Source organism: Pyrus communis, chromosome 11 (assembly GCF_041283825.1).
Source record: "Pyrus communis isolate YQ-2024b chromosome 11, ASM4128382v1, whole genome shotgun sequence".
NCBI lineage: Eukaryota > Viridiplantae > Streptophyta > Magnoliopsida > Rosales > Rosaceae > Pyrus > Pyrus communis.
This window is the reverse complement of record NC_142575.1, coordinates 27,880,560-27,903,757: the sequence shown is the minus strand read 5'-3', so window position 1 is coordinate 27,903,757 and position 23,198 is coordinate 27,880,560. Positions and strand designations below refer to the sequence as shown.

Below are 23,198 nucleotides of genomic sequence, written 5' to 3'. Positions count from 1 at the left end.
AGAGAAGCAATTGAATATGCTCTGCAATATTTTGCAGAGAGTAAGAAACCATTTCTGAAAATTCTTCTTTGTTCATCATTCACTCTTTGTTCTCCGATTCCTAATCTCATAACCAGAATTTAAAATAAATCACAACACGTTATTCCTATCTGTTTAGGATTTTATTGTGTCATTCGATCTTCTCCCAGGTGGAAGGATGGTAGCCTCCGATGGCCTGAATGGCCGGAGATGCGTCCTTGCTCCCTGAAAAAATAGGATCTGAGCATTTGATTGTTTTGGGTGATATAGCCTTGTATATTCCTTCTTCGATTTCAATCAATGAATATACTGAGCATTCTCTATTCTCTGTGTTCATCCTTCTCTCTAAGCTTTCTGCTATAAAGTTTTCATCTTTCATCTGTTAATCAACCTAAGAAGCTATGCCTGATACCATTTAAACATTTGAGTCCATCCTGCGAACGGGTATAAAGAATAGAAATAACTTAGTTTAACTAAACAGACTAGTCGTTATCGCACGTCTGTCAAGCAAAAAACTGTAGTTCTCGACCCTTCTATACCCTCAGTCAATTCCAGCTTACCTTCCTCAATGAAGATAGTGTTGGAAATTATATATTATAATATTTAATTTTTATATGAATGAAAAATAAAAGTCATGTGTCATAGTTGAATTCAAATTCATGAGTTGCGTCTGTTCGTTGGAACTTTAGGCAACGGTCACAATGTTTCAAAAGGGGTGACTTGAGTTATATATAAACTCAAACACCCACATGTCTAGAGAATTAAGAGAAGAGTTTTTCTCTAAGGTCTTTTAGTCTTGGTTAGTCAAATTCCGAGTCGTGTCTTGAGAGTATGGAATATATGAAGTTCGCCCGTGTTCGATGATTGAAGTGCTTTGACTTCGGATTATAGATTGTTGAATCCTGGGAGACGGACACCTACCGAACTACAAGTACAAGAGTAGAGGCGAAATTCTGTCTTTAGGACATTGCATTTATGTAAGCTTCAATCTCTAAGTTTGTCAGTTTTTCTAACATTCTCTTTAGTTGTTTATATTAATCTCATGTATAATTGATGTTGTGAATTTCTTTATGATTATTATCGTTGGAATTATATTGTTATTTTTCATATTTTCTAATATTGCTCCAACAATCTAAAGATAGAATTTTCTATGGAACAATTAGAAGATATGGATGTGAGAAATTAATCTCAAAATGTAGAAAAACTTACATCATAATATGTTCAATAATGAGTCTAGCCATCATTTGCCATCATTCGGAGGAAAGAAACATTTCTCTAATATGGAGAGAATTGTCGCTGGTTTTGAATACAGGGAAAGAAAAGTGAGAAATCATGATGATATGCGGATGGATATTCATATATATAATCAATTTATTGAAATATGATGGGTTGTTTCTTGTATCTGCTTATACTTACCAGTCACGCAATTGGTTTGTGTGTTTTATATATGATTGATATATATATGTGTCCATACATTATTAGATACTTTAAACCCAGGATATGCATACTAGTTGTACACAATTTTATGCCTGAAATGACCGTTTGAGGAACCACTGAACCATGCACATTGGTTGCTTTGTGGTAATTTATAGCATATATGTTAATTTATATTATGTTTCAGTGATTAGTTTTACAACTTTATATATATGGGGCAATTTTTATTCAACTAGTGTCAATATCTAGATGGAATTAAGCCGCTCAATTATACTTAAAGCATGTAGATAACTTCCGAACAGCACGGTTATTCATGAGCTTGGTTCATGCAGAGTCTGGAACTCATACATGTTCATGAAAAAGCATATATTCGTATATACTGACGATCAGTCATTGGACTGGTATCCTTGTGTCAAGGCCCATAGGAATTGGTATGATTGTAGATGATATGAAAATATATCTCTATTTATGCATTACTTGGCGGAAGGGCGATATGCTGGAAAGGCATGACTATTTTTGTAACCGCCATGACAACAAATATCTGACTTTGAATTGCAACTGAGGCTTACTGAATACCTTTCAACTGATTTGGATGATGAGAAATTGTAGTCCTATCCCAACATACTAGATCATGGTTTCTTAATCATTGTGGCTTTGGAAAAGTGGTTTCTTATTGGAAATCAACGAGGCTAGGATTGGGTTTTAGTGCTTAATATCCCCAAGTTGTAGTATGGTCAGTTTACACACACACTCAAAAGATGTGGCGGTTAAAACCACGTGAACTGCAGGTGTAATGGATTCATACCAATTCATGAAAGAGTTCCTTTTACAGAAAGGAGATGTGCTGAAATAGAGAAGTTTGGCATTTGCAATATGCCAAATGCCATTGGATTTTTCTAATAAAAGGAATGTAATGGTTTGTTTGATTCTAATCAGACACATCCATGAAGGTTTCGTTTATGAAAAAATAGAATAAAAATGTTGATTTGAATTGGTATATCTCACAAGCGATGCGTAGTTTGCATTCTAAATGCAGACACGTTGTGAAATAGCAAACTTTGTATGGATCATTTGGTTCAAATGAATGAGCGGGTTTCAGAAGTTGTGTCTCTCTTCCATTGGTATAGATATATGTGTAACCGCTCGTCTGAATAAGTTATCAACTGCTTGGAGACGCCATTCACCAAACTGGTAATATATAATCATGGTGGGTCAGTTGGCAAGTTGTATATAAAGTGAATTTGATCTGTGAGTGGTTTCATGGTGATCTGCAAGTGTCATGAAAAATTGCAAATTGTGAAATGAATCTTGTGTTATTCTCACATGATCAATTCAACGTAATGATATGAGGAGCTGTGTTATTACGAGACAAAAATCTCTACGGTATGTAGTTTGAATATGCACAAGAAGCATGTTGGATTCTCAAATACATAATTATATAAACATGCATGCTGGTCAAGTTTTGTCTTTGGACAAATTATAAGGATTAGCTAATTAACATCGGTGAAGGTATTGCTTTGACAACTACCGTAAAATTAAGAAAGTCATAATTTCACCCTACATGTTAGTCATAATGATCGAGTTGCCTGCAAGCAAGGGTTAATCATTTTAGAGTGAAAGTTTAGCCATGGAAACTTATCAAAGTTCAAAGGTTGAAGGCAAAGTGCCAATACGTGCTTATACAAATAAGGCTAATGAGGCTTCAAATTCTGGAAGTGAAGATAGACAAAGAACCTATCTTTCTCATTTTCTTCTTGAAGTGTAAAAGTGAATTATTGATAGTGTTAAAAGCAACCACAATGGAAGGGGATTGTGGGGATAACTTAGCTATCTTTTGATATATGAGATTTACTAAAGAAGAAGGGAAAATAATTTGGTAATTGAATGAGACAATCAAAATGTCAGCTCTTGAAATGAGAAATTTTTTAAGGTATAAGGAGGTTAGAGACCTTCCTACAAATTCCTTAAATGTGGGAGAGTGTGCCCAAGTGTTAGCAAATTACTTACAAAAGTCCCAACATATAAATACTTTTGAGGACTTGACGTTATAAACAACTACTCTCGTATGAAATATAATTTCATAAGGTGGATTGTGCACACCATTAAAAATAGTCAACCTAGTAGTGGATCCAATTATTAAAGGTTTGACTAGAGAGTAAGTTGATCATCGAGGGGAATGAGGCTAAAGCCAATATAACTAATGAATCAACCGAACGGAAACCTAACTTAGTTGATTGGAGATCCCATGGTCTAAGTTCAATAGGCAAACTGGTTGGGCATGGTTCAAAGAAGTTAACACACTATTTACCTCATTCCTATGGTGGAAGAAGTGTGTTGTCTGCAAACGTTTTATGTTGTATATTTATACTTAATGACAGTGATATCTTATAAATAAGAGGAATAGAGCAGACTATTCTTAATCAGTGGTCACCTATGTGAGAGTAGAAGTGGGTCGCTTCTATGAGTATGAGATGGCTAAATTCTCTAAAGCTCTCATGAATCCGGGATTTGTTCAAGACCAAAATGAACATAACCGTATGAACCAGAATATATTAGGATTAGTGATGTGTGTTGCTTATTGTCTCGGTTTACTACTGCGGTGAATAGTTCAAGATTCTATATTCACTGCATCACCAAGTAAATCCGATAAGTATTCACTAGGATAGGCTCAACTCCAAAAGACACCTCTCCCGATGCATCTCTTGTCCGCCTGTACTCTCAAATTCTTCCTAATTTTTCATTCATGTAGGGGATTGTTGGAAATTATATATTATAATTAATATTATAATATTTAATTTTTATATGAATGAAAAATAAAAGTCATGTGTCATAGTTGAATTCAAATTCATGAGTTGCGTCTATTTGTTGGAACTTTAGGCAACGGTCATAATGTTTCAAAAATGTTGACTTGAGTTCTGTATAAACTCAAACATCCCACATGTCTAGAGAATTAAGAGAAGAGTTTTTCTCTAAGGTCTTTTAGTCTTGGTTAGTCAAATTCCAAGTCGTGTCTTGAGAATATGGAATATATGAAGTTTGCCCGAGTCCGATGATTGAAGTGTTTTGACTTTGAATTATAGATTGTTGAATCATGGGAGACGGACGCCTACCGAACTACAAGCACAAGAATAGGGGCGAAATTCTGTCTTTAGGACATTGCATTTATGCAAGTCTCAATCTCCAAGTTTGTCAGTTTTTTTAACATTCTCTTTAGTTGTTTATATTAATCTCATGTATAATTGATGTTGTGAATTTCTTTATGATTATTATCATTAGAATTATATTGTTATTTTTCATATTTTCTAATATTGCTCCAACAGATAGTAGTAACCAAGTACTAGAAACAACACAACTACTCAGCAGCAGGAGCAGTGATAGGATTAAAAGCACACCACAAAGTAGCACACAAATGTCCTATTAATTTTCCTTATTAACAATAAGATTTGTCAATTGTAGCATATGAAAATAAGAGTCTTTCCCGTAGAAGATTGTTTTATCTAACTACTTAAAATGTCACAAAAACTGGTTTGTTGTCCCTACTGACCAGCCACAGAAAAATAATTATTAGACTAACTTACACTTATCTAAAGTCTACGAAATTTTATATGAAGATACTAGACACACAGAGCTACACTGACACAAATTTTTGGGATTTTTGGAGTTGATTTGCTATTTAAATTAAATCGAACAAAAACAGAACAGAAACAGATTTTTAAGTAGTTCACAAATTAAGAAAAACGAGTTAGGGGAATTGCTGTCCACCACCAAATAATCATGCAAACATGTTATGTTTCATTCAAAATCCTTTTATTTTTGGATGAAGATACCCAAGTTGGCTCAATGTTAGAACTCAATCTATGACTCTTTCTTATGTAGTATGTTAAGAGAATGGCGTTTTCAACTTAACTTAGTCCCTAACATGCAATCTAGAATGTTGTGTTCATAGATTTAACAAGTAGAAATCATTAAGAACGAAAAGAGTTTAAGTCATCACAAGGCATCGTAAGTACTAGCGTTGTCTTGCTTATCCTAAAAATTGATTCACATGTTAATCGCAATTAACAAGTACTACTCTAGAACATATGTAGGTCCTCATTCGACAAGGGTATGCACACACATATTCATAGCATTAGAATCATAGATATGCTTACTAAGTATGCATCCATAGAAAACACATAGAGAATTGATCAATGAGACAAGTACGAAACCAATTTTCATCCATTCATAAAAGTAATTCAAACGTAATGTCATAACAAACTTGCAATCATATTCGGAGCTTCAAAACAGCCCCTAACTACTAAAAATTAGTTACACAGAATTTTCAAATTAAACCAAAAGAAAGACATGAGTTTGAGAAGATAAAACCGAAAGAAGAGAATGCCAAGATTTCCTCCTTCCTCTCATTCCTTCCCCAACGCAGCAGCCTTGCCTTTTTTCCTTACTTTTCTTCCTTTTTTTCTATCTTTTTTTTTCACCTTTTTTTCCACTCTTTTCCCTGCAATCTGCAGCCCTTTTCTTCTTTTCTGCTGCCACAGTTTTTTCACTATAACTCACCCCACTAACAGCCATTTAGTATGACAATAAGTGAGAGGAAATGCTAAAACAATTGTAACTCTTTGGACAGCCTTTATTCCCATTACTCTCACTTAATTTTCCATTTCCTCTGATATTTGAATAGGTGTTAGCTGGCTTGTTCTTAGCTACATCAGTTTTGGCTGTTAATTTTATTGGATTTATTGCTTTCAATGTTTTCTTGTCAGTTACAAACTGCTCAACCTCTTGGGAACCTTTCAGTGTTAAAACGATCATAACTTCTTCTAGAAAAATGATATTAACAATCCGTGAAATGCTCCAGAAAATAGACATCTGTAGCTTTCCAAGCATATAAGGGTCATTCTCTAATTCATTCTGAGCTGTCCACAACTTGCTTCCAAAGTCAGCTAACCTGCACAGGCAGTTTTGACTAATTTGTTACTTAAAATTCCATTTGTGCTATTTTTCTTTTCTTTACTTGACAAATCCTACAAAACACAAAAATAAAGTAAATAACTCAAAAATATAAGGAACTAACTAAGAAAAGACAAGTGAATTTGATGTAAAATACATATGAATATGAGCTTACCAAGCAGCTCATAGCCGATAGTTAGTACTCGACTTTTTCCTCTTCAGGATGTCTTTCAGTAGTGCTTCTGAACCTCTAGCTTGACCTCTGTTCCTCAGAATATTATCCTTTTGTGCCTTCGCCTTTGCCGGGACAGGAGCTTCAACCTTTTCTGGTTTTGCAACCTCAGCAACAGGTTCTATCGGTTCCTCGGACTTGGACTCTGTTGCAGATGATGACTTCTTTGCCTTCTTTTCACGCTCCTGAAGCAAGTCAAATTGATAACTCGTGTCAGTTTCTAACACCAACCAGATTAACATGGATAAAGTAATAACAATAATTAAATTGAAATGAATAAATAGATAGCTTGAAATGATGCGATAAGAGATGCTCCCGCGGAGCAAAATGTGTTTGTTCAGCTTGTGGATATGGTTGAATATTCGAAGGTTTCATACCATAGAATTTAAAGATTATTGAAATGAATAAACAGATGGCTATTTTCGGTACCCACAAGAGCAAAAAGATAGTTTCATTTGTTTTGTGTTGTTTTGTTAGTTGGAAAGTTTGTAAACTGCATCTATATTCAGATTTTGTACTAATAAGGTCCTGCATTTGGTGTAATTTTCTCAGCATAATTTCTTTTTGCCCATTATTTTTCACACTTTTTCTCAGCCCACCTGGGATTTCACAGCCGATAGTCGACAAATTAGGACCTCTTAATAATTGTATAGATTTTGTTCAAAAAAATAACTGTACAGATAATACAACAAAAAATGTACAATTCTAATTTCAAACAATGTAAGGAAATGAAAAATGTACACCGTTGAACTTACAAAAGCAAGTCAAACTTCGAAGCAACGTATGCTTGCTTTTTAGGAGAAAACCTCCGGCTTTTGGGCTACAAAAATGCGACCTCAAGATTCATTCAGATCCCATGAACGGTGATGTTAGATTGTTCCCCGTTTAGAAAACTTACAGATGAAGAATGAGCTCAACTGCAAGTTTCCCCTTCTTCGTAGGGTTAATTTCTCCTATTTGAACCAATGTAAATTTGAGCATCAGAAATGCCATGCTAAAGACGTATTAAGAGTTAAACATGAATATAAATACTCAAACTCTTTAACAAACGTGTAATAAGTGCTTGCAACTTAACAATACAGTTCTATACTGCTCTAACATGTAAGAATGGAATACGATTCCAGATCCAATTGTTCTACTTACAAAAATACTGGAAAGGTATCAGGAACTGTACAAGAAGTACCAATGTGTCTCATGTATGGTGTTTATAGTAATTTGATAAAATTAAAAATTTAAAAAAAAAAGTAGTTTTCAAGATCGAGCTCCATTTTTAGTAACAGGGGTCCAGTTTACACGCACATCACCAACACTGCACAGATAAAACTTTGTACCGTGTTCTCAGTTTCCAAGATTCTTTAGGCTACGATAAAAATTCACTGATACACATCATGTTCAAATATTACATTGAGAGTATGGTATTAGAAAGTAACATGGTAAAAAACAAATCTTGAGCTTGTAGATCTTTTCCTACAGTAAGGATCAAACACTTAAAAAGTGTGAGTGTTTTATTCTTGATGGATGAGTGGATACCTAATCATGAAGAAAACGAAAGAACCCGTCTAAGTAAGAAGTTGCATAAGACCAATAAACTATAAAATTGAGCGAGAGTTCAGTATAAGTGGAAAGACAGTACCGAATCAACCAGATCTCCAAGCTTCTCCCTGGTAATTAATCCCTGTACCAAGAATTGCGCCTAGGAAATCACCATGAGAACATGGCTGGAACCCAAAGTTTCCTGTGATACTGGAAGAACCATTAGTGAAAACTTAAGATAAGGTTTCGCTTCAATCAAAGGACGGATGCTTGGATAAATAAAAGAGGTATAGACACAATATTAATACTCCATGCTGCAATTACATCAGGATCACTTGTCAATACTTCCGGATGTCCTACAGAAATCCTACAGCGCTCAGCCTAGACAATTTGAAGCAGCAATATATTAATTAATACATGTACATTTTGGTTTGCTCAAGCGCAACACAGAGCAAAAACTATTTAGTTAAACATGCGGGTATCCACCCTGAACAACTGCTTTCAGATCAGCTAGCATTGACTCCTTCACCACTGGAGGGATGAGAACATTTGTATGGAGAACCTCCCTTCTCTATGATGCGCGTCTAGCCTACAATAAATGGAAAACCAAGAATGACAACTTAGAAACATCTCATCTCTTCATCTTCTTCCACGAACAAATAAGGCAAAACCTATTCGACGTGACCTTACATTCATGTGTCAGTTTTACGTGATAAATTATTTCAAACGGTCCAAAAATATGAACTTCATAATTCTCTATAAAAGGAAGGGTTAGGTTAAGAAAAGTTAATACAAGTTTTGAAGTACCATCTCGAGAACACGCTTTACTTCTTCAATAAAAGTTTATCTGCCACTCCTTTAAGCATATCATCAACATCTCCCTTTATAGCTTGAGTTAAATGGCATATTCCTGAAGCTGTATCAAGGAGAGTAATCCAGTGATTACATAGCAGATCATCAGATACAAAAATAAGTTAATTTCACTCTCAAGATTTCATTTTCATTCATTCTTCTTTGTTTCTTCCTCCCTCTTACCATGATTCTTCATCCCTCCTTTCCCCCTTATACTTTCCTTTATCTCAAGCACCAAAAAGTTAAAAAACTAAAAGCGAAATGGTTGTTGAACGGACCCAAGTTAAATAACTCTTGGCACTTCAACTACGTCTAGTTTAATACATGTAATACATAAATAAATAACTGATTAAAACCATCACACATTCAACTTATCCAACCTTTTTCTTGTCTGTCATTTCAGCTTATCCAATCCACAATTCAACCAAATGGGTAATCAAAATTACAAGAACCTGGGCAATGGAAAGGGAAAAAAACATGATTTATGCTCAATAATCATAAATTGCCTCAAAAGAAAGATATGTTCGCACCTGAAGAACTCGAGGGAAGGAAGGAAGAGAGAAGAGCAGAGCTTAATATTTTTGTATTTGATTTGTTTTGTAAAAACTGATCTGATTCATTTCTGGGAGCTGGGCTCCTTTTGTACAGACTCTACACTTTTAAAAGCCAGCTGGCATAATTAACAATTCCTAACAATAAACTAAAAAAAAATTAATGAAAAATATTAGCAGCTAGCTTGAAATATTGGGTGTATTTTGGTTCCTGCAGGTAACTTCCATTTGCAGGCCACCTTGCTAAACATTTCCAAAACTCCACTGCTATCATCCCCAGCCAACAACTGATAATCACCAAACTCTTCACCCTTTGATTCACCATTATCATCTTCGCTACTAGCTTCCTTTTGCTCAGATTTACTAGATTTCTTCGCTATCTCAGTACCATCCATCTTTGCATTTCCCTTATCAACCGAAGTAGTTGCCGTAGTAGGTGGTGTATCCTCCATTTCAGAATTAGATTCCTCACTACACAAAAACTATCCAGTGAAGTGGACGCCCCCACTTATACAGTCATGGAATAGCTCAAATTTATGACCAAACACAATATCAAACATTAACTGAGGGGATTTCTCAGCAGAAAGAACCCAAGATGTAGCAGGGGCACCATGATCCCATATTGGCAAGCCCACATTTCTACAAACATCTTGTTTGAACAACAAAATTCAAATAATTGGGGAAGCTTAGAATGGGCGAACCCAAAATCTGAGTTGCCACTTTCTTTTGCTTTCTTGCATAGACTCACAATCAGCAAGGGTGCAACCATCTGCCCAGGGACTAAGTCAGGAAACTTGTCAATCAGAACAATAGAGGTAAGAGTGGTGGTGCAAGCCGAGACAGCATTCGAGTGAGAGCAATTGGTGTCCTTGCCTTTGGTGTCTGCGGGAGTAGCATTTAAGTGATTTGCCAAATTCACAACAAACTCAAGTCCTGCATATCAACAATGTTTTCCGTTTTAAGCATCGGATAAATTTTGACCAAATATTTGATGTTACTGTCAACACCATTTTTGTCCAACTCAAAGCCAAATCCCTCGCTACCAAATGGAATACCAGTACACAAAGCCCTTTTTGTTGATGAAGACTTCCTTTCTATTCTAATCAATTCAACCAAAACCATTGTATATTTGCTCCAACAACCCAGTCAAGTGAATACCAGGTCTATCATGATTCAATATAAATTTTTCAACCACAACTTCATTTTCAACTGAATTTCGAGAGCAAGTAGAGTGTGCCATTCTTCTGCCAACTTTAAACAGCAATATACCTCACATAGCTGTCTGAATCTGTAAAGGATGAACCCCATTGCCCAATCCAGCATGCCATTTCCTCCACATATCAGGAGCCTTGCCAATGGTACCTTCACCACTGCAAGGGCAATCACATAGAACACAATCAAAGAAATCTTGGCTGATGGGTGGCTCCATTTCAGGTCATATTTCAGCAGCAGTAGACTGTGCCCCACAACTAGGAAAGTGCTGAGCTTCATGATTAGTGACTATCAAGATGGCTGTGCACATTTTTTTATTTGTTTGATGGGTGAGTAAATTACATCTTTGGACATCAAGATCATTAGTTATAACCAATCCATCAGGTAGGGATCCTGGTTTTATTGATTGATGGATAACCTCAAGCAATTGGAATGTTTTCGAATCTGGTCGTGTAGCACATGTATCAAGTACAAAATGATTTGGACATACATCAAGGAATAGTGGAGGTACCATGTGTACAACCTACTATCTTGTGATGTTTCCAATCTCATTTTCAAGTTTTAAGAACTCATGAAAGCTCTCAAGTGTTTGGTTCTTCCTCAGTTGCATGCGAGAATAGTTTGAATGCTAAGCTAAATTCAGAAGGTACCAAGGCAATGGCCTAATAGGCTGCAGTTCACCCCCTTCACTTACCACAGATTGAGTCATTCTCCAATTGCCTTCGAATATCCAAACAAAATTGGCTACTTGAATTGATGCTAAAAGCAGCAGGCAGCGACTTTCGAAGAACCATTGCTACCTTTCGATTTAAAATAGTGAGCTCGCATACCTCATTCTCAATGTCTTCACCTATTGCACAAGCAGATTGGACTATCCTGACAATCCCTACTCCGCCATTATTTGTCATCAACTTAAGCAATTCACTGGCAGCTTCCATGGCTAACAAACTTAAGCAATTTCGAAGAACTTCATTGAATGCATCCCACTCTTCTGGGCTCACTATCCTTATGAGTGATAAAATTGTCCTGCCTTGAGAAGAGAGTGCCACAATCATATCTGTATTCCCTAGTTCCGCATGTCTTATAATAAGCCTTCCAATCTGATTGAACAGAGTTCCTCTTAAGAACAGTATCAATGATACATGGTCTGGATTCTGTCTCATAGAAATTTCATCGAACAGTTTTGATGCACACAAATCCTTCTTCACAAATATTCCCACAAGATATCAATTTACCCACCCAAATTCATCATTCAAGCAGACAATACAGGTGATATCATGATGAACAATATAGTATGCAATTATACCAAACAAAAGTAAACGGAATATGGCACTCCAATTTTCAGAATCATGGCTAAACGAATGAAGAGAGCAGAGCAGAGGTCCACATTTTTGTATTTGATTTCATTTGTAAAATAAAACTAATCTGATCCATTTATGGGAGCTAGGCTCCTTTTATACAGACTCTACACTTTTAAATGCCAGCTGGCATATTTAACAATTCCTCACAATAAAATCAGGAAGTTGTTATTAGCATTCTTAAAATCTCATTCTACACTCATTATAGCTATATTTTTCTTTCTAATTGTAAAAAAATTAAAGCGTAAAATGATATTTTTAGAGTGCCAATTAAAATTCCCTAAAACTAAAGCATAAAATCTCAGTTATATTTTGGGTTCATAACAAGATGCTGTCTGCACACACTAGTGGCAGCCATGGCCCCTGCGCAAACTGCACAAGGCTGTGTGTTTGATTTGATAGGAAAAATGTTTGCTTCTCCCTTTTGGTGGGCTTTGGGGTTCACAAAACTTAGCTCAGTTTGCACTTGCACAGGTTTATGTGGTTTTGTTTGTTTGTTTGTAAGAGGAGTGGAGGGGGTTGGTTAATGCCATTTGATTGAAATCAAAAGGGTGATATGATATAATAAACAAGGGGACACGGATTGACTCCAATGGCTTGAAGGGCAATATTGGTATCGAAATCAACGCCATATTATTGATGCGAAATATCGATTTCATATGAACAAAATCTATCAAATATGAAATACTAATGAGACAAGAACGAAAAAAAATAAGTATTCAATTTATTTTGATTTGGATGCTAAATCACGATCAAGAGACTGAAATTTAAAGTAACTGTTACTAGATGGTTAGCAAATCAAATACAAGTAAAACTTTTGTCATGACGAATTTTGTATATTTCCAAAGTTCATATAAAAACTGTTTCACAATGTTAATTGTCGTCATTTTACGAACATTGTTAATTGTTCATATAAAAAAAATACTCAGATTTGACATTTGGTTATATATAATATATATATATATATAACAACTAGTGGCAAGCCACGGTTATCCACCCCTTCCAAGGGTGGCGAAAACTCACAGAGGCATTTCAGCATCCCCTTGGCCACAAGTCTGGCTTCCAGCCTAACAGTGGGTTTCGAACCTAAAACCTCTAGTTTTTAATTTGAAGGAAGCATCACAATCCAACATTTACCACTAGGCCACCACCATGACGAAACTTGAAAGAAGATAATACTATTGTTGAGGCTACTAGGAGTACAAATCTCTCCCCTCCTTATTCAATCTCCTTTCCTCTCCTCTTCTCACATTGTCTTCTCTGTCTTTCTATAAATAAAACGTTAACACAAGATGTTAACGTGACTTAGTCGTAACTTTTCAAATAGGAGAGGAGGGAAGGGGAGAGAGATTAGAAGGAGAAAGAACCCTACTCCGGCTACTTGGACACAAAAATTGACATTTTTGTTGACACACACTTTTATATAACAGAAACCCACATACAATGGTAGAGCTCACATGCACCAAAAGTAAAAACTAAAAAGTGTGTCAACAAGAATATTAATATAGTGTGTCCAAATAGTTTTATTGTATTGTCATATATATTAGAACAAACCTTACATCAGGATAAAACAAACAAAAAAAACAAAAAAAGTCGTACTATTTGAATACACAAAATTAACACTGTTTAATACATGATAAGGCCCACCTCTACTAGACAATGTGTTAGCAAGTGGGTAGATTTCGTATATCCAAATTGTTTTATTTAAAATGAAAATACATAATGAAAATTACAATCTAGTCCCTAATCCTTTTTTTTCATCCTGGCCATGCACACTGTCATCTTCACATAGAATGAATCTTGTACACTATCCAAGAATCAAAAATACGCATACCTCCATGTCTTGTTAAGAACTAAAGAACCGCAAACTCCCCAAAATCCGACAATGAAGCCTAAGGCTGCAAAAATATAAAACCAGGGAAGTTCATCACGTTCATTATCCGCATCAATGTCCTTGCACTCATTTGGAAGTGGAGCGCCACAAAGTTGAAGGTTCCCCTCAAATACAGAAGCGTTGAAGCTATGGAGCTGCGTGCTCGTCGGTATTTTTCCTTTCAGATTATTATATGAGACATCAAATTCTTTCAAGAAATGAAGGCTCGTTATTGACAAGGGAAGTTTTCTGGACAAATGATTCATGGAGAGGTTCAAAAGCTCTAAATACCTTAGGTTAGAGAAGTTGTTGCCGTCAAAATGCAACTCACGAATAAGCTATAATTGACCGATCTCAAAAGATATAACACCACTAATGTTATTGGCCGCTAGGTTTATCATTCCTTGATAAAAAGACAATCTATGCGGAAAAAATATTGGATTTTTTTATTACGCGTCCCAAGAAGGGAAGTTCAAATTCATAATTGTCTACTTAAGATGCATTGTCCACCATTAACCCTGGTAATCTACAAAGTTGCTTTGGAAATTCACCTCAAATCTAATTGTCTGACATATCCATTAAAGAGAGTTTTGGAAGAGTCCCCAACCAACTTGGAATTGACCCTGTGATTTGATTACCACTTAGATACAATACCTCTAAATTCTTTAGGTTTGATAACCAACCAGGTAACTGACCAGTGAGCCCACAACTTTGCAAACTCAAGACACGAAGATTTTGGAATCCATGAAAATCAACCATGTCATCATCAGTTAGCTCTGTCTTGTGGTAAAATGAACCGGTAAGGAGAAGTGTATGAAGACTTTTGCAACCCATTAGCATCTTCATTGCCCCTGTGAAATTCGTCAACTGTATAAAACCAAGCGAGAGGAAGGACAAGGATTTCAATGAACAAATCTTAGGTTGTATTTGTCCTTCTAGATAAGGATTTCTACTCAACCGAATTTCTTTTAGTGACCAGCATGAGTAAAGGCTCGTCGGCAAGATACCGGTGAAGTTATTCTTCATTAGGTCAAGTTTACTAAGGTGGCTGAGTTTGGGGAAATTAGGAGTGGTGAGGTCTCCTTTCAAGTAGTTGAATCCCAAATGTATTTCTAGGAGGTTTGTGCAATTCATCAAAGATAGAGGCAAATTACCTTGTAAGCTATTAAAATCAAGAGCCATAAATTTCAACTTCAAGAGCTTCCCGAAATTGAGAGGTATCACACCACTCAAATAATTAAAATAGAGGTCAAGGATAGTGAGGTTGGCGAGGTTGGCAATTCTTTCACTAATGGCTCCATTTAGTGAATTATAGATGTCTTCCGGAAGTGATCTTGACATTGGAACACCACCCCCCCCCCCCAGCCCACGAGAAATGTTGCCACTAAATTCATTGGAGGAAAAATCCAATACTCTTATGGAATAAGATGATCGAAAACAAATAAATGAAGGGATATACCCAAAGAAGGTGTTGTTGCTGACATTGAAACTTGTCAAACTCCAAGCTTGTTGGAAAAAAGAACAGGGAATTGCACCATGGAAGTGATTGCTTGACAAATCTATTGTCTGAATATTTTTGGGTAGTAGAGAAAATGGTATCTCTCCAGAAAGAAGGTTATAGCTCAAATCAAGGATCTTGAGGTGATTCAAGGACGAGAAGAATTTGGTTTCAAGTGTGCCATAAAGTGAATTGTGGGAAAGGTTCAAGTGGGTGAGATGTGTGAGATTTGCAAGTGATGAGACAAACATACCTCCTTTGAGCCCTTTGGAGGGTAAGAGCAAATGAGTGACCCAACCCTCTTGATTACAAGTGATGCCGTTCCAATAACAACGATCAACAGAATTGCACCAATTTACGGGAGGAGAAGATAGAGTGCGGGCGAAGGCCATAAGAGAGGTGCATTCAATTTGGTTGTTTGCATGAATATTTGTTGTAGATATAATGAAAAAGAATAAGAAGACGAGGAGGAAGCCATGAGGCATTTTTCAAACTTAGATATTGCTTAGAGTAACAGGTCTGCATATGTACATATATATAAAAGCAACCAAAGGTATGCAACGAAGCATGCTCTTTTTGTGTGTGTGGTGATTAATTTTGTTTTTTTTTTTTTTTTTTTTTTACCTTACACGGTATGAAAGAAACCAAACGGCGATGACCTCTGTTGATCGTGGACTCGAGAATTGGCAAACAACCTTGACCGCACACAACCGAATGACGTACATGACTCTGCAAAACAAACTACGTATCACTCCACCTCGACGTAGAGCTCCGTCCACATTGACTTTGTAGTGTCCTGAGTCGCCAACGCCGGAGGCCAAATGCCACCTAACCTAGATCAACACCTCTATGTCGCTCACTGCCACCAACTGGAAGTCCTCAAGCAGACCCCTGGATCGCTTGATTCACCATCTCCAGCTTATTCAGTTATTAAGGGAATTCTTTTCGGACAGCAACTCATTTCTTCCTTTCCAAACTACCCAACAAGCCATAGAAAACAAGTGGAGCTCCTCCTGAGTCGAAGCATGAAATTCCTCACAATCGTATAAAAGCAATGAAGGATGGTTACTAAGCAAAAAAAGATTTCCCATCAGGGTTCCAAACAGAAGAATGCAAGAGGTAAAACAGAACCAGGATATTCTCTAAACGAAATGGTTCACCAACGGTCCCGAAGGATTCCAGATGACATTAAAACTCAACATTGCTTGAAAAATAACAGCACTAGGATATTCTCTTAGATAACATGCATGAAAAGGGGACAACGTTCAAAATTTGAAATCACTTAATGACAATCCAAGTGTGTGTTTCTTCTCCATTGAAAGAGAGTTTCCTTCAGCTTCTTCTAGGTTTCCTTTCGAGATCTAATAGCTGCTTTAGGTCTATCTTTATCTGCCTTCTTCTTCCTCTCCAAGGGCAGCTTATTTTTTTCAATCTCCTCTTCTCCTTTCATCTCCTTCAACTTAGCGGATCAATTTTCTTTTCTTTTGGGGTCTCCTTTTCAGAAACAAATATTTCCTTGTCTGCCACGTCAATATCAGTAGCTTTTGGAGCAGTTGATTTATATTTGGTATCTTCCTCAACTTGTTTTGCATTAGACTTTGGGGCTGTCTCTACCACAGGTGCTTCCACAACCACCAATGGCTTCTCATCTGGGTTTCTTATACATCCATCCCTACTCATTTGTCGGGTTTCTTATACGTCCCTCCGTACTCATTTGCCGGCCTTTCCAGAGGGACATAAATTTCTCGACCTAAAGAAAAAAATAACAAAATTTAGAATGCAGATGCTATATGGAGAAGTTAACAATGCGCAGTCATGTAACAAACCCCTTCATGAAGAACTGCTTCGAGTGCTTTAACATTGTTCGTAGCAGCAACATTTGTCGCTTTGGTCATGACCCCATGGCTATGGTAAAAGCCAGCATTCTGAAAATCATAACAATATAATTACAGGGTGATAGTATCACACATAAAATACAACCATTAAATGCACCCCTTCATGTCAGAAGGATAACTATTAATCTTGAGGGCATACGTTACAATAATTAGACGACAACCAACCAAATAAGAGGCTACATACCAACCAATAAAACTCAACTCTAATACAGCAAAAATAGATTACAACTGAACTAAAAATTTCCACAAAATTCATTGGAGGGAAATTTCCAATACTCTTATGGGAGGAGAGGATCGGAGACAAATAGATGAAGGGATATACCCAAAGAAGGTGTGGTTGCTGACATTGAAACTAGTCAAATTCCAAGCTTGTTGGAAGAAAGAAGATGGAATTGCACCATGGAAGTGATTGTTTGACAAATCTATTGTTTGGACATCTTTTGGTGGTAGAGAAAATGGTATCTCTCCAAAAAGAAGGTAATAGCTCAAATTAAGGATCTCGATGCGATTCAAGGACGAGAATAATTTAATTTCAAGTGCACCAAAAAGCGAATATTGCACATTAATATACATTTTTGCAAAACCTTGAATGCGGCACAGACATTTTCCACAGTGAAAAACAAAAGTAAATGACATCTTGCAAAGCAAACTTGCCATCGAGTACAATTCAACGCATCACGACGTAGAGCTCCGTCCACATTGATTTGTAGTGTCCCTATTCTTCGACGCCGGAGGCAGAACGCCACCTAGATCAACACCTCTATGTCAATTAGCGCCACGAACGGGAACTCCTCAAGCAGACCTCTCGATCGCTTGATTCACCATCTCCGGCTTTTCAGTTATTAAGTGAATTTTTTCGAACAGCAACTCATTCTTCCTTTCCAAACTACCCAACAACGCAAAAAGCCAAAGAAATCAGGTGGAGCCCCTCCCGAGTCGAGGTATAAAAGCAATGAAGGATGGTAACAAAAAATGATTTCCCATTAGGGTTCTAAGCAGAGGAATACAAAGGTAAAACAGGGAGTGTTAAAACCACTCATTCCCCAAAACTAAATGGTTATCCAACGGGAATTGCAGATGACATTAAAACTCCATATTGCTTGAAAAATAAAAGAACCAGGATATTATCTAACGATAACATCCATGAAAGGGGACAACGTTCAAAATTTGAAATCACATGAATTAAACCAAATGTGTGTTCACAGCAACTCTCACACAAATGGGATTTGCTAATAAGGTCAGAAAATTATACGGTGCCTGAAAAAATAGAAATAATGGATCTTGATCACCTAAAATCCCACAACTTCAACACCCATGCTTTCAACCAAAGAACAGCCTTTCAAACCCAAAATTCCTGATGTAGAAGGCAAGTTCCAAATCGAATGCAAAAGAGGTGCAGCTCCTGACGGTGGGGACTGATCGGAGACGTGGCCGCAGCCCCTTGTTTTTGGGTCTTCTTGAGAATATAATAAGGCCCATTGGGCTATACTTCTTGTAATAAATTTGGGTCAAATAGTTGAGATTGGATCTAAATCCTGCTATTCAACCTCTATTATGTGCGTAGAGCCTTATACCAATAGGAAATGCTACTTGCTTTGTAACAAGTGTTACTGAATGATTTCTTGTAATTCTTCTCACAATAGAGTGAGTATAGAATGAATAATAATTATGTGTCGAATTCGTTATTTATGTGAGTACTACTTAAGCTTAATTCATAAATCTCCTACGCTTCAAAAAAATATTTATGAAATGTAATGGCACTAATGACAGATCAACATCATATCAACAACACCTATTAAATGTAATAATAATGAGAGATCTGAAAAGAAAAACAATGTATTCAATTTATTTTGGTTTGGATGCTAAATTACGAACGAGAGACTGAAACTTAAAGGAATTGTTCTTGAAAATGGAAATCTCAACTAAAATTACAAAGAATGATCTCTAACTTCCTACAGCCGTATAAAAGTTTTAAAGAAACTGTTACAAGAATATTAGTAAATTAAATACAAGTGAAATTTTTGTCATTACCAATTGAAACAAGTTTATCTTATAACTATATTTGTTTCTCAATAAATTGAGTAATTTGCAACTTATGCATAAGATCTTAAACATTATGAATAAGTGGTTGCCCAAAAAAAATATTATGAATAACAGTAGACACTGCGAGGAAGGTGAGAACCTTGTAAAATCATGATTATATAAACGTTACTACACTAAGGGGTGGTGCAATAAATTGGTATCGAACATATCATCCACAAAATTCGAATTGAGACTTTTCAGTTATAAGTGAAGAGGGATATCACTAAACCGAAATACTAAATAGCATTGTAAAATACAATGCGGTCCCAATCGTTGTGCCAAAATAAAAACTTTTAGATATCTTATAATTCATACAAAAACTGCTTCACATTGTTAATTGCAATCATTGTGTTAGGAGGGGTTTCTCTGGAAGATTAAACTATTCTTTTGAGACCAAATTTGCCAACACATAATGAGTATCTTCTCATTGACATTCGACTTACATCATGGTGAAACTTGAAGCATAAATTAATAATGGTGATGCTATTTGAACAACGAAGTGATACATTTGTTGACACATTCTCTAATACACGTGAGACTCATATAGACACATACAATGGGGTAACAAACACATGCATTAAAAAGTGAGTCAACGAATGTGCCAAATTTTGTGTGACCAAATAGGTTTATTGCACTATAATATAAGAACAAAGATTACATCAGAATGAAAACATACAAACAACAAAAATAAAAACTGAAAGAGGGATGCTATTTTCGTACACGAACATTACACACTTACTGATTAACTCCCTAATACAGATGCTTACATCTGCATACAGTGGTAGGACTTCCATTCGAGAGTGGGTCAGCAAATATATGTAAATTTTGTGTATCCATAGAGTTTTATTGAAACTGAAAAAATATATAGTAAAACATAGAATCTAGTCCCTAATCCTTCTCTTCATCTTGCGCATGCATATTGCCATCTTCACATAGACCAAATCTTGTACATTATCCAGAAACTGAAAATACGCGTACCTCCATGTCTTCTTAAGAAGTAAAGAACCACAAACTCCCCAAAATCCGACAATGAAACCTAGGGTTGCAAAAAAATAAAACCAGGGAAGCTCATCACCTTTGTTGTCCACATCTTGGTCGACGTTATTCTTGTTATCTGCATCAATTTCTCTGCACTCATTTGGAAGTGGAGCACCACAGAGTTTAGGGTTCCCCTCAAATGCAGAAGCAGCAAAGCTCTGGAGCTGCGTGCCTGTCGGTATTGTTCCTTGAAGATTATTGTACGAGACATTAAAACTGCTCAAGAAATTAAGGCTCGTCATGGACCATGGGATTTTTCCAGCCAAATGATTCATGGAGAGGTCCAAAGCCTCTAAATTTTTTAGGTTAGATATTTGGTTTGGAATGTTGCCGGAGAAGTTGTTGTGGTTAAGAAACAAATTTCTAAGAAACTGCAATTGGCCGATCTCAGTAGGTATACTACCATTAATGTTATTTACTGATAGGTCTATCCTACCTCCAAGGTTAGACATTCCACGAGGTAAAACATCTGCCTTTTTATATGCATAGTTAAAGATGGGAAGTTCGAATTCATAACTGCCTATTGAAGATGCATTCGCCACCAACCTTGGTAATCTACAAAGTTGTTTGGGAAGATTACCTGAAATCATATTGTCTGCCAAATCCATAAAAAAGAGTTTTGGAAGATTCCCCAACCTACTTGGAATTGACCCTGTGATTTGATTCATACCTAAAACAACACCTCTAGATTCTTTAGGTTTGATAACCAACCAGGTATCTGACCAGTGAGCCTACATGAAGCCAAACTCAAGAAACGAAGATCTTGGAATCCGTGAAAATCAACCATGTCATATCAGTTGGCATTGCTTCACTATCAAACGAACCGCTAAACATGAGTGTGCGAAGACTTCTGCAACGGCTTAATATCTTCATTGCCCCTGTGACATTGGTCAATTGTAGATAACCAATCGAGAGGAAGGACAAGGATTTCAGTGAAAGAATCTCAGGTTGTATTTGTCCTTCTAAATAACGATTGTTACTCAAACGGATTGTTTTTAGGGACCTGCATGAATAAAGGCTTATTGGCAAGATACCAGTGAAGTTATTCCAAATTAGGTCAAGTTTACTAAGGTGGCTAAGTTTGGAGAAATTAGGCGTGGTGAGGTCTCCTTCCAAGTTGTTGAATCCCAAATGTAGTTCTACAAGGTTTGTGCAATTCATCAAAGATGAGGGCAACTTACCTTCTAAGTTGTTGGAATCAAAATTCATGAATTTCAACTTGGAGAGCTTCCCAAAATTGAGAGGGATCACACCACTCAAATAATTAAAATATAGGTCAAGGATTGTGAGGTAGGTGAGGTTGGCAATTCTTTCACTAATGGCTCCATTTAGTGAATTGAGAGGTAATACAAGTTCCTCAAGTTTGGTAGCATTATAGATGTCTTCCGGAAGTGATCCTGACAAATAATTGTGACCAGCACGAAGAATCTGCAGTTTGGAACACCCCCCGAGCCCACGAGAAAATTTGCCACTAAATTCATTGGAGGAAAAATCCAATACTCTTATGGAAGGAGATGATCGGAGACAAATAGATGTAGGGATATACCCAGAGAAGGTGTTGTTGCTGACATTGAAACTAGTCAAATTCCAAGCTTGTTGGAGAAAAGAAGAGGGAATTGCACCATGGAAGTGATTGCTTGACAAATCTATTGTCTGAATATTTTTGGGTAGTAGAGAAAATGGTATCTCTCCAGAAAGAAGGTTATAGCTCAAATCAATGATCTTGAGGTGATTCAAGGACGAGAAGAATTTGGTTTCAAGTGTGCCATAAAGTGAATTGTGGGAAAGGTTCAAGTGAGTGAGATATGTGAGATTTGCAAGTGATGAGACAAACATACCTCCTTTGAGCCCTTTGGAGGGTAAGAGCAAATGAGTGACCCAACCCTCCTGATTACAAATGATGCCATTCCAACGACAACAATCAACAGAAGTACTCCAATTTACAGGAGGAGAAGATAGAGTGCGGGCAAAGGTCATGACAGTGGTGCATTCTGTGTTGTTGCTTGCATGAATATTTGTTGTAGATATTATGAAAGAGAATAAGAAGACAAGGAGGAAGTCATGAGCCATTTTTTTAACTTAGATATTCTTGCAATAACAAGTCTGCAATATATCATTTATATAGGGGCAACCAAAGGTGGCTATGTATTATTTTGTTGTGTGTGTGGTCATGGACTCGAGAGGGGGGCCGCACATGAAAACGAGCATAAAAGTCAGTATTTCATTGCAAACAACCTTGACCGCACGTTCATGTACATTTTCCAAACCCTTCAATATGTGAGAGAGATTTTCCACAGTGAAAAGGGACAAAGTTTCAAATTTGAAATCACATAAAGAAAACCAAATATGCGTTCCTTCTTCTCCATTGAAATGGGCTAGATTGTAGTAAAGAGAAAGGTTTATGAGCTGAAATGGGTTAAATTGTAGTAAAAGATTTCTTCTACTCCAGCATTCTTTATGACTCCATTATATCAAGGTATGTCAAAGCAAGAAGGGAAAAAAAATGTGTTAAATGTGAAGGTTTTCTTATTGAGAAAACCAATCACCTTCAATTCCCAAAAAAATTGTATGACTAAAGGGACAAGTTTATTTTATGACTAATCCCAGTGTAATCCCCTGAAAATGAAAAGTTATTCACCTCTATCTTCAATTGAGCTTGAAAACACTTGAACTAA

The 23,198-nt window shown here is 36.5% G+C and overlaps 1 long non-coding RNA gene and 2 pseudogenes across 2 annotated transcripts; all 3 read right to left on the bottom strand.

The window, feature by feature from the left end:
• Nucleotides 1-8,045: 8,045 nt before the first annotated feature.
• Nucleotides 8,046-9,635, bottom strand: LOC137741528 (uncharacterized). Its single transcript, XR_011069313.2, has 3 exons — nt 9,547-9,635; nt 8,972-9,080; nt 8,046-8,753 (listed from the first exon to the last, which is right to left on the bottom strand). It is a non-coding gene; the product is annotated as an uncharacterized LOC137741528 (long non-coding RNA).
• Nucleotides 9,636-13,880: 4,245 nt separating this feature from the next.
• On the bottom strand, nt 13,881-15,993 carry LOC137742817 (receptor-like protein 2; annotated as a pseudogene).
• A 4,098-nt stretch (nt 15,994-20,091) lies between these two features.
• LOC137743437 (receptor-like protein 2 pseudogene) lies at nt 20,092-22,633 on the bottom strand (annotated as a pseudogene). The gene has a single exon (XR_015953413.1). The product of XR_015953413.1 is annotated as a receptor-like protein 2 pseudogene (transcript).
• Nucleotides 22,634-23,198: the final 565 nt, after the last annotated feature.